General features: G+C 42.7%; 3 pseudogenes; all 3 read right to left on the bottom strand.

The window, feature by feature from the left end:
* Positions 1–8,444: 8,444 nt before the first annotated feature.
* Positions 8,445–11,799, bottom strand: LOC148738292 (uncharacterized; annotated as a pseudogene).
* Positions 11,800–11,894: 95 nt separating this feature from the next.
* On the bottom strand, positions 11,895–13,727 carry LOC148738291 (uncharacterized; annotated as a pseudogene).
* Positions 13,728–14,779: 1,052 nt separating this feature from the next.
* LOC111328041 (uncharacterized) lies at positions 14,780–15,896 on the bottom strand (annotated as a pseudogene).
* Positions 15,897–16,724: the final 828 nt, after the last annotated feature.

Genomic DNA, 16,724 nt, shown 5'->3' with positions numbered 1-16,724 from the left:
ACGATAGTTTGTTGTTCGCACATGATTCAAGATGGAACTTTGAAAGCTCTAATTAGTAAGATGGAAGAAGATATCAAAGCGATTCCGCAACTTCGAGGAAAATAGCGTATTTTTCATATATGAAAAATGATCTGGGCGCGCAAGGCATCTCGGTTGAAAATGGGCCTTGAAGCGGGAGTTGAGCAAGACTTTACCCAATTGACCCTCTTGCCAAATTTCGCAGGAAACAACGGATATCAAGGAAGTTTTACAGTTTTCTTACAGATTTCAACTCAATCTATTCCAAAAAATTGGTTTTCGCTTGTTTACAGATACTTTTTGCAAAACCCTGTTTTCAGCGCGAGTTAAGCTAGACTTGACGTCGTTGACTCTCTGGCCAAATCGCGCAAGAAACATCCGTAATAAAGCCAGTTTTTGAGCTTTCTTACAGAGTTTAACACAATCTATTCCAAAAAACTTGGGTTTGGCTTGTTTGCCCATACTTTTTGCAAAAGCGCGTTTTCAGCCCGAGTTGAGAAAGACTTGACGCCTATCATTCCCTGGCCAAAATTCGCAGGAAAGTCGTGTTACCACCCAATTTTAGTATTTTCTTATAGATATCAATACAATCGGGTCAAAAAAATTGGATGTGGCTTGTTTGCAGATACTTTCTTTTGAAAACCGTGTTTTCAGCCCGAGTTAAGCAAGACCTGGCACATTTCGCTCTCTGGCCAAATTTGGCAAGAAACCTCAAGCATCAACTGGGTTTTAGCTTCTTTTCACAGATTTAAACACTGTCTAATCGAAAAAATTTGTTTTGGCTTTTGTACAGATCCTTTTTGCAAAATCGAGTTTTCAGCACGAGTTGAGGAAGACAGCCCATTTAACTCTCTAGAGAAATTTCAAAAAAAACATCAGCAAATACAATCTGGTTCAAAAAATTGGATTTGGCTTGTTTGCAGATAGTTTTTGTAAAACCGTTTTTTCAGCGTGAGTTGAGCAAGACTTGACGCACTTCACTATCTGGCCAAATTATGCAGGAAACATCGGGTAGGAAGGAAATTTTAGAGTTTTGTTGACTGACTCAGTGGTACTTGACTGACTATCTGACGTGTTAAGTGACTTGCTGCCCGACTGGTGACTGAGTGGCTTATTAACCGGTGACTGACTGGTTGACAGACTGACTACCTGAATGGTTGACTGACTCAGTGGTACTCGACTGGCTATCTCATTGGTTAACTGAATTCCTAAGTTATTGGTTAATGAGTGGCTAATTGGCTGCTGCCTGACTGGCTAACTGCGTGGTTGACTGACTGGGTGACTGAAAGGTTGACTAACGCAATGGTACTTGACTTGGTATGTGAATGGCTAACTGACTGGCTGACCGACTGGTGACTGAGTGGCTAATTGACTGGTGACTGAGTGGATGACTGGCTGGTTGACTGAGTGGATGACTGGACGGTTGAGTGAGCGAGTGGTACTTGGCTAGGTATCTGACTGGTTAAGTGACTTGCTGACCGACTGATGACTGATTGGCTTTTTAACTGGTGACTGAATAGCTGACCGACTGGTTGATCGACTCACTGGTACCTGACTGGCGATCTGACTAGTTGACTGACTTGCTGACGGACTGTTGGATAACTGGCCAACTGACAGTTTGACTGACTGATGACTGACTGGCTCAGTGAGACTGGTTTACTTACTCACTTAGTTACTCACTTGGTTTACTTACTACCGCTAACTGACTAGCTGATTGAGTGGCTGAGTGACTGACTGATTGACTGAGTTGACTGACTGATGACTGACTGACTGATTGACTGGCTGACTGAGACCGATTTACTTACTCAATGATACTCCACTTTCTAACTGACTAGTGACTGACTGGCTGAGTGACTTTTTGACAAACTTACTGGTACCTGATCGGCTTAGTGACTTAATATCCTTTCAGTAACTGAGTGGCTAACTGAATTGTTGATTGAAGGATTGACTGACTGGTCGACTAACTTGCTCGTACGTGACTGGCTGACTGACTAGCGACTAAGTAACTGGTTGGATGACTCACTTTTACCTGTCCAGCTGTAAACCTGGTTGACTGCCATGTTAACCGACTGGTAACTGACTGGCTAATTTACTGATGATTAACTTGCTGACTGACTAGTTAACTGAGTGGTTGACTGACTCACTGGTACGTCGACAGCTGACCAGTTGGTTGACTGACTGATTGACTGACTTGTTTACTGACTTTCTGAGTTAATGGTTACTGACTGATTAAAGGGTTGATTAACACACCGGTACCTGACCGGATGACTGAGTGGTTGACTGACTCACTCATTGGTACCTGACTGGCCATCTGAATTCTTGACTGACATGCTGAGCGACTAACGACGGGCTAATTGACTTGTGACTGACTGGTTAACTAACTGGTTGGTACCTGAGTGGGTGACTGACTGGTTGACTGACTGATTGTGTTAATGACGCCTCACCGGCTGACTGACTGGTTGACTGGCTCACTGGTACCTGATGGGCCATCTGATTTGTTGACTGATGTGCTGACGAACTAGAAATGGGCTATTTGACTGGTGGCTGACTGATTAAGTGGTTGACTGACTCACTGGTAGCTGACCAGGTTACTGACTGGTAGCCTGAGTTGATGACTTGTTCACTAACCTGGTAACCGATTGGTGATTCACCAGCTAACTGAGTGGCTGACTGACTGCCTGGTGACCTAATGACTAACTGGTTGACTGACTCACTGGTATCTGATCCACTGACTATCTGGGTCACTAATTGGTTGGCTGACGGAATGAGTTAACGGTTACTGACTGGCAACTGACTGACTGACTCAGTGACTGGTTGGCTTAGTCATCCGTACCTGAGTGGCTTTCTGACTGGTTAACTCACTCGTGAACAACCAGTGGCTGAGTCTCTAACTGATGATTGAGTAATAGCCTCACTGACTAGTTGACTGACCCACTAGTACCTGACAGGCTGACTGACTGGTTGATTAACTGGTTGATTGGCCGGTGACTCACTGGTTGACTGACTGCTTTACTGAGTCGATGGTATCTGACCGGCTGACTGCCAGCTTGACTGATTCACTATTACTTGACTGTCCCCTTGAGTTGTTGACTGCCTTGCTGATCGACTGGTCACTGACTGGCTGACTGACTGGTGACTGACCAGCTGACTGACTCATTGGTACTTGACTGGCTGACTGAGTGCGTCAGCACTTTCCTGACTGGCTGCTGATTGACTATTAACTGACTAGTAACTGAGTGTCTGACTACCTGGGTGACTGACCAGCTAACTCACTAATTGACTGCGTGATTGACTGACCGGTTCACTGACTGGTTGACTGACTTAATGGTGTTTGACACCCCAAAACCTGGTTTACTGACTGGTTGACTCATTGACATAATTACTGGTTACTGATTGGCGTGCGACTGTTGTTGGTTGGTTGACTGACTTACTGGTGCCTGACTGGCTATGTGACTTGTTCACTGATTTGTTGACCGACTGGTGACCGAGTGGTTAAGTGACTGTTGACTGAGTGGCCAACGTACGGGTTGACTGACTCACTGGTACCTGACCGACTGAGTGACAGGTTGAATGACTGGTTGCCTGAATGGTTAGGTGACTGACTTAATAGCTACTGAATGAAGAGTGACTTGCTGACTGGTCGACTGACTCCTTAACTGACTTGTGACTAAGTGGCTATTTGACTGGTGACTGACTGACTCACTTAGTGGTTGACTTATTCACTGGTACTTAACTCACTGACTGCCTGCTTGACCGACTGCTGGATTGACTGGTTGACTGACCGGTTGACTCGGTGGGTGAGTGACTTGGTGACAGACTTGTTACTCAAACAACAAACATATGAAATACATATATATGAACTGCGGTTATGAAACGTATATGTGCACGATCCTTCGCAGTAAAGCACTATTTAAGCAATAGTTAAAATCAGACCTGAAAAAAATTCAGGCCTGTACGGGATTCGAACCACTGACCTCGCCGATACTAGTGCCTAGGGTCTGATTTTCACTATTGCTTAAATAGTGCTTTACTGCGAAGGATCGTGCACATATACGTTTCATAACCGCAGTTCATATATATGTATTTCATATGTTTGTTGTTTGATTTATCATCTACGGGTTTATGTCGAATTAATTTGATGGCCTGCTCCCAGTTGGCTTGTTAGCTCAATTGGTAGAGCGCTGCACTAGTATCGCAGAGGTCAGTGGTTCGAATCCCGTACAGGCCTGAATTTTTTTCAGGTCTGATTTTCACTATTGCTTAAATAGTGCTTTACTGCGAAGGATCGTGCACATATACATAGACTTGTTACTGGCTGACTAGTGTCTCACTGTCTGATTGGTTGACTAAGTGGCTATTTGACTGGTGACTGACCGACTCACTTAGTGGTTGACTTATTTACTTGTACTTAACTCGCTGACTGCCTGCTTGACCGAGTGCTTGACTCGGTGAGTGATTGGCTTGGTGACACACTTGTTCCTGGCTGACTAGTGTCTCACTGTCTGATTGATTGACTGACTCACTGGTACTTCACCATCTAACTGACCAAATCCCCTTCACTGACTCAGTGGTTGACTGGATGATTGATTGACAGGTTAACTCACTGGCTAACAGGCGTGTTTACCGAGTGGTGAATGACTGGACTGCAGACTGGCTAACTGACTGATGATTGACTAAATGACGGATTGGTTGACTGACTCACTGGCACTTGACTGGCTGACTGACTGGTTCGGCGCTTTCCTGACTGGCTGCTGAATGACTGGCTCGCTGATTACACATATGCTTAGGTTACCACAATTCAATAGTCGCTATTTCAAAGAAAATAAAACTAGAAAGAGGAAATTGCTTTGAAGTTAGCGAAAGAACCTTTGATAAGTTAGTCAGCTGACCTAAAACATTAGCGAAACCACCTAAAACTTTAGCGAAACGACTCCCAGGCGACACGACTGCAATTCCCTCAGTGGCCAGTTGAGCCTTTTAGGTTAAAATAAAAAACCTGATTATTATCAAGGAGATCTTCAAATTGCAGAGGGTGACCGAAATCTGTTTCCAAATTTCCTCAGAAAATGTTTTTTGCCGATGGGAATCATAAAGTATCTGCCACTGATAACTGCATGTGCGATCGAGTGTCGTAAGTTATGTTTTCTCATAGATCAACCATCTTAACTAGCCTAGTATTTTCTGATATACTTGATTGAATAAACCCAAGCAGTTTGTCATAGCCTTGCGATTCGATATCAAGTGAAATAATTGGTTTTATCCGGGGCAGATTCACCTTTCAAGTATGAGCGCTTGTTTACTTTGTCTGGTGGGTTATAATCTCGATAGCGATAGTAGTGGCACAGAGAGTATCTATGAGGTGAAGACCGAACACCAACCGGAGAACGATGATATAACACCCACAACGAAATTATCGCGTGCTACACACTTGGTGAAATGTTGAAATACACGTTATTGTCTTTGTCTGCAGAAAAAGCTGGGATCAAACCACAAAACGGAGACGTTCGCGTAAACGCTTTTCCAGGCCACGAAATACACGATGTCGCTCTCTACGCTTTGAGTAACATTGAAATAACTTTATCGATTGGGTCTTCGTTTTGTAGAAAAAGTTGGGTTTAACCACAGAGCAAATATCTTCACCTGAATGCCTTGCCCGGCGCCCAAATACATCATGTAGATAGATGTTCGTTTTAAGGAACCCTATAAGAACGCGTTGTGGACGTTTATACAACAAAGCATAACGAACGATATCATATGTTTTGCAGCCTGACTAAGCGCTTTGGCAGAGGTTTTCGTTTTGCAGTTTAAGCCTACTTTAGTAGAAAACCATGACCCCATCAAAAAATATGTTATCGACCAAGCGGAAAGTCAAGATGGCTAGAGTTTTTTTTTGCGTTTTTGTGGAGCTAAACGAAGTCGGGGTACATAACACAAAAAATCTTGACCGCACAAGTTGGTTAATAAAGGATTTCTTAAATAGCACAAATATTTCGCCTAACAAGAATCAAAAATTACTTGTTTATTTTGAGAGCCCGGTGGGAAAAAAAGCCAACTGTTGCAGGACAATATATAGGGTCGTTTATGTTTTCTTTGATTTGACTGTCTTCCGCCACTTTTTGCAACTACATCGCCGACGTTGCCCCAAAATCACGAACTTAACAATTCTGTTCTTGCGCGGCAAAGCGAGGCCATCATGGGCCCATCTTGACCGCTCGGGTAGCCAATCTGAACATAGGATTCGCTTCATATTTCCAACGGGCGCTGCCATTGATACGATAGCGTGTGTTACAACGCCTTACAAAATGTAGTAGCGATGTCTCATGAGTTAGACGTCCTCTCCGTGCTGTTTTTTCATTAACAGACTCCTCTGACTGCGGTACCAAGCATCAGCATCTGGCAAATCACGAGAGGCAAAGCCACACAATTCTGCTATCATCCGTAGCTATAGAAACCTTTCTAATCGTGTTATGGGTGCGCAAGTCGACGCATTCAGTAAAAGTACTGCACGTTTTTGATCCTTTCTTAAATCTAGTTCTCTTATCACAAAAGTGCATGTTTCTTCATTTAAGTTCTGCTCGCGCTAGGCTCTTACCGACGAGGCCTTTGCTCTCTACTTCCCACATTACACCCATGAATCTCTGCGTTTTCCGTTGTTTGAGAAAATTTCTCCAATATTTGCATTATTGTTTTAAAGGCTATTTCATTTCATGGCTCACTGGTGAAATTTTTTCCTCCCTAGCACTCTCCACCAGATCAAACAATAGCCTATGATTTCTAATAATAAATATTAACAATTTCCATGATTCGAGCTGTGAAAAATACAAATTTCACAACAAAGCCGTCTCGTTTTGTCTGTTCATAGCAATCAAGTTTCGTTGGAATCTTGGTAATAATCGACCACCACCTCTTTGTTTACAAGTGTCCTCGCTGACGAGCACTGAAGATTCCGTCTTGAAGTCTCTATTTTTGTGTTCTTTGTTTATTAACTAGGTCTTTTAAAGCGTAATAAAACGGCAAGGTTAAGAACGAAAGAACTTTGAGACACTACGCTACCTTGGAACTTACCCATGATGCCTTGCAAGTTTGACTTCATGGTTTCGCTTAATTTTTCTTTCAAATCAAATGAAAAACGCCTTGGGTTTTAGCAAAAACATTGTTTTTAAATGCTGTTAAATGTCACACGTACTGATTTAATTACTATACTAAAGAAAGAAGGCACTGGAAATTTAGAAAATTAAACGAGACTTACCTGTAAGTTGAAGTTTGATTGGAATTCTGAGTCACCTACTGCGACAAGGGATCACATGAGATTACAACACGCATGCGCACATCAGTTTTGAAAGCACGAATGTGAATGTCATATAATGAGGAAACCAAATTGTCTCCATTGTTGTGAGTGGATGTGTAACGTAGCAGGGTGTGGATAAAGTAACACCCTGTAGGGAGGGGTAATATAGCCCAGGGTGGGCATGTGATCCCTTGTCGCAGTAGGTGACTCATAGAGTTCCAATCAAACTTGAACTTACAGGTAAGTCTCCTTTACTTTTCTAATTCTATTTCGTCACCACTGCTACAGGGATCCCATGAGACTTTAAAGCCCAGACATTCACATGAGAAGAGTAAATAATAGAAGAAAATATGAATTTAATCATAAACATAGGGAAAGTCCTGCATACATGTTCATTTCCCAATAGGAACAAAGCAAACACAGGTAGGCAAAATAGCAAAGTGTTTAAGGTGGCTCAATAGGGTTATGCAAGATCACGAAGCGTGCGCCAGTGACATCAATCGAAAGTTAATATTCTCGTTTTTGTTATTTTTCAAATCAAAGCTACTGAAGCATAAAAAACAAGGGCCTAAATTTGCTTTACAACAGTCACCTCTGTAGTCAAGGCTTTTAGTCCCAAATTAAAACTACTCAAATATCGCCATTTTTTGACGTCTGTTTGACTTTGATTTCAATTTTCGTCAATTTCCTTCGGTAAAATTTTGTATTATTCTCCGACCGGGTAGAGTCTGACAAGACGAAACTTTTAAAATCGAAAAAAATAGGGGTTGTCAAGGTAGTTTTTTCGCTTTTAACATTTTTGTTGTTTTTTGGCTGAGCGAAAAACTTGTCTTACAAATTTTTCTGATAAATTCACAGCAAGGAAAGCTAAAAGGGTATAACATCTCTGCCAAATTTTAAGGAATTTCACCGAAGGAAATACGAGAAATCTGAGGGGGAACTTTCTATTTTCTCACCTTAATGACAATCACGTCATCAGAATAGGAACTCGCCAAGATCGCTATTTGAGCATGCGCGAACTTTCGAACCACGCGGTTTTGTCGAGGACGAATGTGTAAACACGGGCGGTCATTATCTTTGACGTTTTTGTAGAAACTGCTTTTGACCTGAAAGTCAGTTGAGAACATACCTTAATTCACTATGCCGCAGAATCCTTGGAGATCTCTTCGAAGTGTTTCAAAAATTGCGGAGACTATTTTCGTCGTGTTTGTGACCCTTGGAAGCGATAGGCGACTGGACAATGGCGGTCTCGTCAAAATACACACAAGACCTTTCCGTCCAAATCGTTGGTACAAATTATTTAAATCCTCATATCTTAGGCCACTGCCAGCAATTTTTTGGGCAATGCTTTGCTTTATTGGGCTATCCGCATGACCTGGGTTGTACAGCTTTCCTCGAAAAGACAGGAGTCTCTGATGACGGTTGTCAAGATATTTCAGGTTTTCGGCGGCGTCCTTGACAGAGATTACAGAACTTCTGTTCACCAGCATTTCATCAGACAAAGCCAACCTAGGCGAAAGCAAGACTCTTCGAAGAGCGATCACGTCCTGTAGGGCGTCGTGGGCGTCAAAGGTGGTTTGAAATAAATGTTCGTAAACAGAACTCTGCCCAGGCTTTGGAAATTTACCTTCTGCATTTTGGATGGAAGAGTGCTTGCTTTTGATGAGTGATTTCATCAGTGTCAGAGTGTCTGCAAACCGGATGGAACTGATGGAACTGAGCTCCGCGATAAAATTTTCGCCACCGTTTCGAAGGAGTATTGGAATATTAAATGTGGCGGCATTGTGTCCAGCCAAGATTGTGCAAACAGGCTTGGTGGATCCTGTTGAAGCTGAATCTATGCTGGCCCTCAAAAAAGTTAAGAACTGCCTAAGTACTTGCGATAACTCAAAGGCTTCTACTAGTCGATTATCTTTGAAAAGTCGGTGGATTCCATTGACAGTTTTAACTGTAAGTTTGTTGACCTTTGACGCGTGAGAATCTATGTCTCTGGTTGGTAGAATATAGCATGAGAATTGTTTACCTGACCTATCCACGGCAGCGAGCTGACATACTTCTGCTGATTTTCCCGTTGAATTTGTCTCGATGTCAAATAAAACAAAGTGATAAAATGTACTGTCATCAAATATTTCTTTTTGAACTGTGGGTCTCGAAGTGTATTTCGGAACTGCATTTTCGTACTGTTCTTGTTGTTGTTTCGTGACAGCAGCGGTTATATCATAAAGATCAGTGATTGAAAGTTCAGAATTGTTCAACTCCAATGTTGTCGCAGAAGAGTTTAGGTTCAGGCCAATGCCACTTTCATACATGGTACCTTCTTTGCCCTCGTTTTTCGAGGTTTCTGAAATCTGGTGTTTGTGTAATTGTGATCGACGTCGCTTGAATGCAACTGTTGATTTCCTTTGTTTGTCCTTCGAACTTTTCATGTCCATTTTCGTATTATGGTCTACACAGAAAAGACCTGGCCCTATGTTAAGTGACGCTAGAGTTTGAGGAATGTACCTGTAACCTAAATTTACTTGAGAGACACTGCAGGACACTCGATAATCATTGCTTTCACTTCCCCCGTAAAAGCGAATTTTGGGGTTCTTTGAGCCCACCACACTGTTCAGAGACTCGTTGCGTTGAGAATTTGCTGCAGGTGCAAGTTTGTTTATAACAATGTCTGTGCTATATTCATCAAAGAGAGATTCCAGGGCTGATTGAAGGCTATCTCCTTGGAGGTCTTTGCCATAGGGAAGATCTCTGTGACAATAATGAGAAGGGTCTTTTTTGTATCGACACCATTTTTCTCTACAACCAGTATGGTCACCAAATGCATGAGGCACGATGCTTTGAATTGCAGATTTGATGTTTGTAGTATCCCCCTTATTTTGTGCAATACAGTATGTAAAGGATTTGACAAGGTACTTTAGGACTTTCTGTGACAACACTGAACTGTTGGGGAACTTACTTCGTTGGCTCAAGTTGTATAGGTTCATGTTGGCTCAAGTTGTATATGCTCACGTTGGCTCATGTTGTGAACTGTATCACTCCATTTTTCCACACCATAGGGTACCTTTTGCCTTAGGTGAGATTCAGTCATTGAATCATCATCCCCAGTGTAAATTGAAAATTTGACATTTGATTTAGTTACCTTATTGAAAAGTTCAACTGCAGCTAAAGGCTCCATTGAATTTGAAGAGCCTGAATGATGTTTTCTACAGTCGTGGTCATTTGGTTGTTTTCCTGCCTTTTTAGCTTCATCACAGGAGCGGCACATTTTATTATTTGTTATGTAGTCAAAGACCTTACCAGTTGAAAGGCCCATGACTGCAGCATGTCCGGTCTTAGAGTTGAAACCTCGCCCCCGTTTCTGCCACCCCATGTCCTAAGAACAGGCAATAGGTACTAGATTGTTCTGGTCAGGCTTGGTACCATTTTCAATTGCCTTCTCTCGTTCAAGGGTTAGGAATTGCTGGCAACTATTTTTTGCTACTAGCTCTATTGCCTTTCCAGCTTCCCTTTCCCGATTTTTAAAAGTTGATGAGTTCAGTGCAGGCACATTGAGGATTGAAAGTAAATTGTTTAAATGGGTGTTGCCCACTCCTGTGTGTAAACAGCCAGGGGCAGCTCTCGTGTTTACATCAAAGGTCAGTGGACCGCGTGCACCAGATCTGTGCTCTTTTGATGTTTTAATGGTGTTTTCCGCTTTGCATTGGCTGCATATAACAGTAAACGTGCTTGCCAAGCCACTGTGCTGTTCTTCAATAACATTGCCAAGAGACAAGGGGCCTAGAGATATTGTAAAATACACTGTAAACTAACAGGGAAAAAAGACTCCATCCACAATATTTGTTATGTTCTTTTATATGATAATGGTGTAAAATATGCTATAGTGCAGTTAAAAATAGTGAGAATTTACCGTAATGACAAAAGAAACATTCCTTTAGACCATCTGTAAGGGTTTCTAAGTCCACCAGTCTGGATCCTTGTGGCAGGTTCGCCTTCCTGTTAGCTTTATTCTGCTGATGGGAATCAGGGTTGGAGTCAACAGAACAGCTAGGCCGATAATTAGGACAAGCTTGACAGGAAAATCTTACCAAAAATTAAGACTTCCGAATAAAGAAAAATGTACTGACCTCACGTGCTCGTGTCATTCGTTTTGCTGGGGGTTCGTTTTCCTTGGATATGTTATCATACTGGAGCTTCCTTTTGGCATTCCACGTTTTGAACCCTCCGTGTAACCTTTTTATTTTTGTTTCTTTTCTGGTTTCGATCGCTTCCACTTTCCGAAAGCGATCTGACGCATTACGGATGTTGCGTAGGCGTTGTGTAAACCTCTGGTCTTTCACTGTCAATATTGTGCTGATTACTGGAAAGTATCGATGCCGTTTCACTCTCGTCAACTAAACTTCGCGATTATGTGACAAAAATTGTGCACTCGCGTGAAGCCGCCATGTTTCTTTACATATTTGATACCATTTAAAAGCTCGCGCCATTTTCGTACCCATTCTTCGCCCGGCCAAAAAACCCTATTGAGCCACCTTAAACCATTAGAAACCTCAAGTCACCCTCGCTACGGGGGGACAGCAAAGTCCAACTCTAGTTAGTCAATTGTGAGTACAGATGTAGCGAAACCACCAGCCTTTTGAAAGGGTTTATTGTAGAAGCGATCAAATGTCCTATCTGAAGACCAGCCAGCAGTGTCTAAAATTTCCTTCACTGGTGCAGATACATTTTTAGCTTTCGATGCTGCTGCTGCTCTTGTACTGTGAGGTTTAAAGGTGGTGACATCAATACCAGCCTCTGCCATTACAGAACGAATCCACCTTGATATGGTATCTCGAGAAGCACGGTGATGTGGCTTTGCATGGCTAATGAAGAGCTTTGTCTCAGTACCTCTCAAACACTTGGTCCTCTGCAGATATTCTTTCAGGTGGGTAAATACACAGAGAGATTGGTCTGCAGGGAAGGCTTGTAAAAGCACTGATGGTACTTTATATTCCGGTCGGCTTTGTTTTATATGCTCTGGGAGAGCAAACTCAAAAAAGCTGACCCCTTCTTTCATGAACTGGATGTCTAGCATATGGAGGCTCTGCCCTCGTTGTGCTGAAACTAGTGCAATTAGCATCACTAACTTCAGAGTCAACGTTTTCAGACTAGATTGATTTGGCTTTGACAACGATGACAAATAAGAAAGGACTGGGCGAAGATCCCATGTAGTGTGATAACGTGGGGCAAGTGGGTTGTTCTTGAAGATACCTTTCATGAAGCGGGAGACAAAGGGGGTGGCTTCGTAGGTTGACATTGTCAGTGGGAAGAATAATAGCTGACAGAGCACTTCTTGCTGTGTTGATGGTAGTGTACGATAAGCCTTGTTCATGCAAGCTGACTAGGAAATCCAGCACTGTATTTAAAGGTGGGCTGTATGAATTAACTTCCCGTTTAGAACAAAAGTCATGCCGTTGCTTGATATATGGGGCATATTGTTTTTGGGTACCAGTTGACCAAGACTGCAGGATGATGCTGGTAGCTTTGCTTGAAATATCTCTCTGTTGGAAGGACTCCCTGATACTTTGCGAGCCATTAATTGCAACCGTCTGCTGAGAGGATGAGTGGCATTGCTGTGGGGCAGGAACAAAAGATTGTCAGTCTGGGGAAGTGTTAAGGGGTTGTCGATCAGAAGGTGCAAGAGGAATGTAAACCAAGGTCGAGTTGTCCACATTGGCACAATGAGGATTCCTGTTGATTGATTCTGCTCTATCTTCTGTAGGCAGGTAGCAAGGAGGCTAAAGGGTGGGAGAGCATAAAAGTAATAAAGTTTCCAATTCATGAGAAAAGCGTTAATAAACTGTGCCCCAGGGTCAGGTCTCCATGAAACACATTGAGGGACCTTAAAGTTAAGTCTAGAGGCAACAGGTCAATGTTAAACTTGCCCCACCGTTCCTGTATAGCATTCATAACCTCCTGGGACAAGTACCATTCAGTAGACTCCTTGAGTACCCTTGATTCCTTGTCAGCTTGAATATTTTCAGACCCGGGGATATGGGTGGCACTGAGCCAGATGTCGTGGTTTTGACACCAGCCCAATATAACGGTTGCTATTTCATTGCATGGTATTTAATACCTCCCATTGCATTTATGTATGCTACAGCAGTGGTGTTATCGGTCTGAACGAGAATGTGTTTCTCACTGAAAGCACCACAGAGGGATTTCAGACCCAATAAAACGGCTTTCAATTCAAGAAACTTTATGTGGTATCTTTGTTCCTCAAGACTCCAAAATCCCCCTGTGGAGGTTTCTCCGCAGACGGCTCCCCAACCCAATTTTGAGGCATCAGTAGTTAGAGTGAGGTCAGAGTGAGGTTAGGTTTAGATGCAATCGGGACATTATCTATCCACCACGTCAACTCGGTCTTAGACTGGGCAGACAAGGTCATAGTGCTGTCAAAGTTCTCTTTGTTGGCACGGAGTGCACAAATTTTGTCAAGCTCCAAATGCCTATAGTGCATTTCAGCAAATTCCACAGCAGGAAAGCTAGAAACAAGGAAGCCTATGACCTGTGCGACACTGCGTATAGTGGCTGTTTTTTGGGGCAGCAAGTTTTGACAAGCAGATCTGACCTTCATGGCTTTGGAATGTGTGAGGGTTACTGTCATAGTGCTACTGCCCAGTACAAAACCCCAAAAATCTATTTTTTGCTGGGGCTGGAGCACAGACTTCACCGGGTGGATAGTGAAGCCAAGGTTAGTAAACAAATAAACAGTATCTGCTATATTTCTATGACATGCATCGAAACTCTGACCAACACGTAAGGAGTCATCAATATGTCCCATACATGTATGGCCAATCGAACGTAATCGGGCATAGACCGGTTTGAGGATTTTAGTAAAAATTCTGGGGGCAGATGATAGACCGTTAGGTAAGCATGTAAGTTGATAGTATTTCCCTTTCCACTGAAACGTGAGGAGCTTTCTGTCTTCCTCTGCTATGGGAATGGAATAATAGGCATCCTTGAGATCTACAGATGCCATAGAGCATCCAGGTCGGATGAGCTTGAGGGCAGTACGAAATGTGTCCATTTTGAAATGGTGGTAATCGACAAACTTATTAAGCGGTTTCAGATTGAGTATCATCCGGAAAGCACCATCCTTTTTAGGACGAATGAAGATATTTGAAATAAAACCATCAGTTACACAGTTGGTAACCTGAAGAACTTCTTTGCTAACAAGCTTAGCAATTTCTGCGTCAATAATCATGATTTCAGCAGCTGAGAAATTGATTTTATTAGGTTGAACTCTCTGTGTTGGGTACGCCGCCTCAAACTCTATATGGTGATGCTTTGTGACATCCAAGATAACTGGGTCATTAGTTAATGATTCCCAAAAGGGCAGATGGTGTCTCACTTGCCCTGCTCTAAATTGTTCAACCCGTTTGTGCAAGTCGTTTAAATTAATACTTGTAGCGGGAACTGTTTTGCTTACCTGTTCCTCTATTGTGTCTTGTGAGAGTTCTTTTGGTTGTTGTTGTTTGCCCTGGTCTGAGTTGATGCCCGGCCATGTCCTTAAAAAGGGCGGCGCTTGAAAGCATTGAAACGATTGTTTTGTGGTCGGTCGTAAGGTTTAGACCGTTGGTTTTTGAGACTTGAGGCTTTGGCGGTGTACGTGTGGGCTGATCCAGTGGTTAGTTTCTGCATCTGTTGTCCGGCTCGTTTCAATCCGGACTTTTCTTTAAGATGTTTGGATGAATCATCGCCAAAAAATTTAGTTATCGATTTTATTTCCTCCTTGCACAATCTAGTGTAAGGTGGGTTAAGGTCAGGCTTAATGGTCTTTCTCCGTTTCATATTAAGCTTCCAATTTGCATGGCCAAAGAGCGCAATGCTGTCCATCACGTGTCTGAGGGTCTCCCGCAAGTCTACGGTTTTCGCGCTCTGAGTATCTTTGAATAGCCGGTCGGCTAAGATTGTTAGGGAGGATAACCCATGAATGAGTGGCTCCTGCACACGTTGGAAAGCCAAATCCGCCGACCTGTTCTTTTGAGACATCGGGTCCCAAATTTCTTCATTCACCATAGTTGCGTTGAGGTATTTGCAATTTTCCGGCGGCGGATACTTTTCGCCTCGGTCCTTCACTGAATCTTGTGACAATTCTCCGGTCAAAATATTGTTTACAAGACCGGCAATTTTCTCCTCAGTATTTGGAGATTTTTTAATGTTTGGCAGCAACGCCTGGGTCAGGCTGTCTGGGAAGTCGTTGTTTGTCCCTTCGTCAGGGCGCGAAGTGTTACATTGAGACTTTGGACTTTGGCCGTTGCTCGAGTCGAGCAATTACTTTGTGGCCGTGGTTAAGTCCAATAAATTGGGAGTCCCATCTGTTTCTGCGTCTGTATCCTCTTCATTTGGCTCAGGCTGCAGAAAAATGTCTTCTCTCAGGCTATTGAACGCTTCGGTTTGAGCCTTCAAGGCTTCAGTGGACGAGGTGGACGAGTTGTGTGAGGGAGCTCTGTAAGCTCAGCAAAACACCCGCCATTTCGGTCGAGCCGTTTTCCTCGCTATTTCTTTCAGGATCTGGACTGGGATCTGTTACTCCGTGATTGTCGTCGTTCATAGTTCTTGGACCTGTGTTTTCCTCTCGGTAAAATGACGTTCTGAGAAGCGTTTAAGCGACAGGTAAAAGAAAAAGTGCGAATCTCATTCAGCGAAAATTGTTGCTTCTTACTGACGGCGCGAAGCGATAAGTACTGATGTGCGCATGCGTGTTGCAATCTCATGGGATCCCTGTAGAAGTGGTGACGAAATAGAAATCTGTTTTATCGTTGGCCTGGTTTCCATGCTAAGCGGTAATTCTTCAAATGAACGAATAGGTAAAAATTGGGAAAGCTACCCATTCACGATTACTATCAAATGAATTTGTAAAGTCTTTGATATACATAACATTTCATCAGGTATCACTCAACTATTGTCTCCCTGAGTAGTACGGAGAGCTTCTCTGACCCATGGACTAATTTTTGACAGTCTATAGGTATTCAGAAATGACTTTACGGCACGACACTAGCTGAAGTAATATTGGCCGAAAAATCAAAAGAATGACCTTTTTCTCGACCTAGTTGTTTTAATGTGCGAAGAGTTTCCAGCCCAGCCAATTTCCGTGAGTTTTGTAACTAATTTAGGAAGAACGTTCTTAACTCAACAGAGATTATTTGTATGTATTAGTGATTTCAAATGGCACATTGTTTATCATACATTTTTCCTCAAGTCTAGCTCACCCTATCTATTTCATTCTGTTGCCGGCTCCATACTTAATATTCTTTTCCTATTTCAATCATTTTGCGCTCTGCCTCTGTTTCGCCTTTACAGTTGATCCTTTCCTTAATCTTTTTTCTATAGCTATTTGTTGTTTTGTGTTCTGCTAATTTATTCTTCTGGGTAATGTCAC

The sequence above is a fragment of the Stylophora pistillata genome, chromosome 2, assembly GCF_964205215.1.
Source record: "Stylophora pistillata chromosome 2, jaStyPist1.2, whole genome shotgun sequence".
Lineage (NCBI taxonomy): Eukaryota > Metazoa > Cnidaria > Anthozoa > Scleractinia > Pocilloporidae > Stylophora > Stylophora pistillata.
Note: the sequence above shows the minus strand (reverse complement) of the source record. Positions and strands in the feature narration are given on the sequence as shown.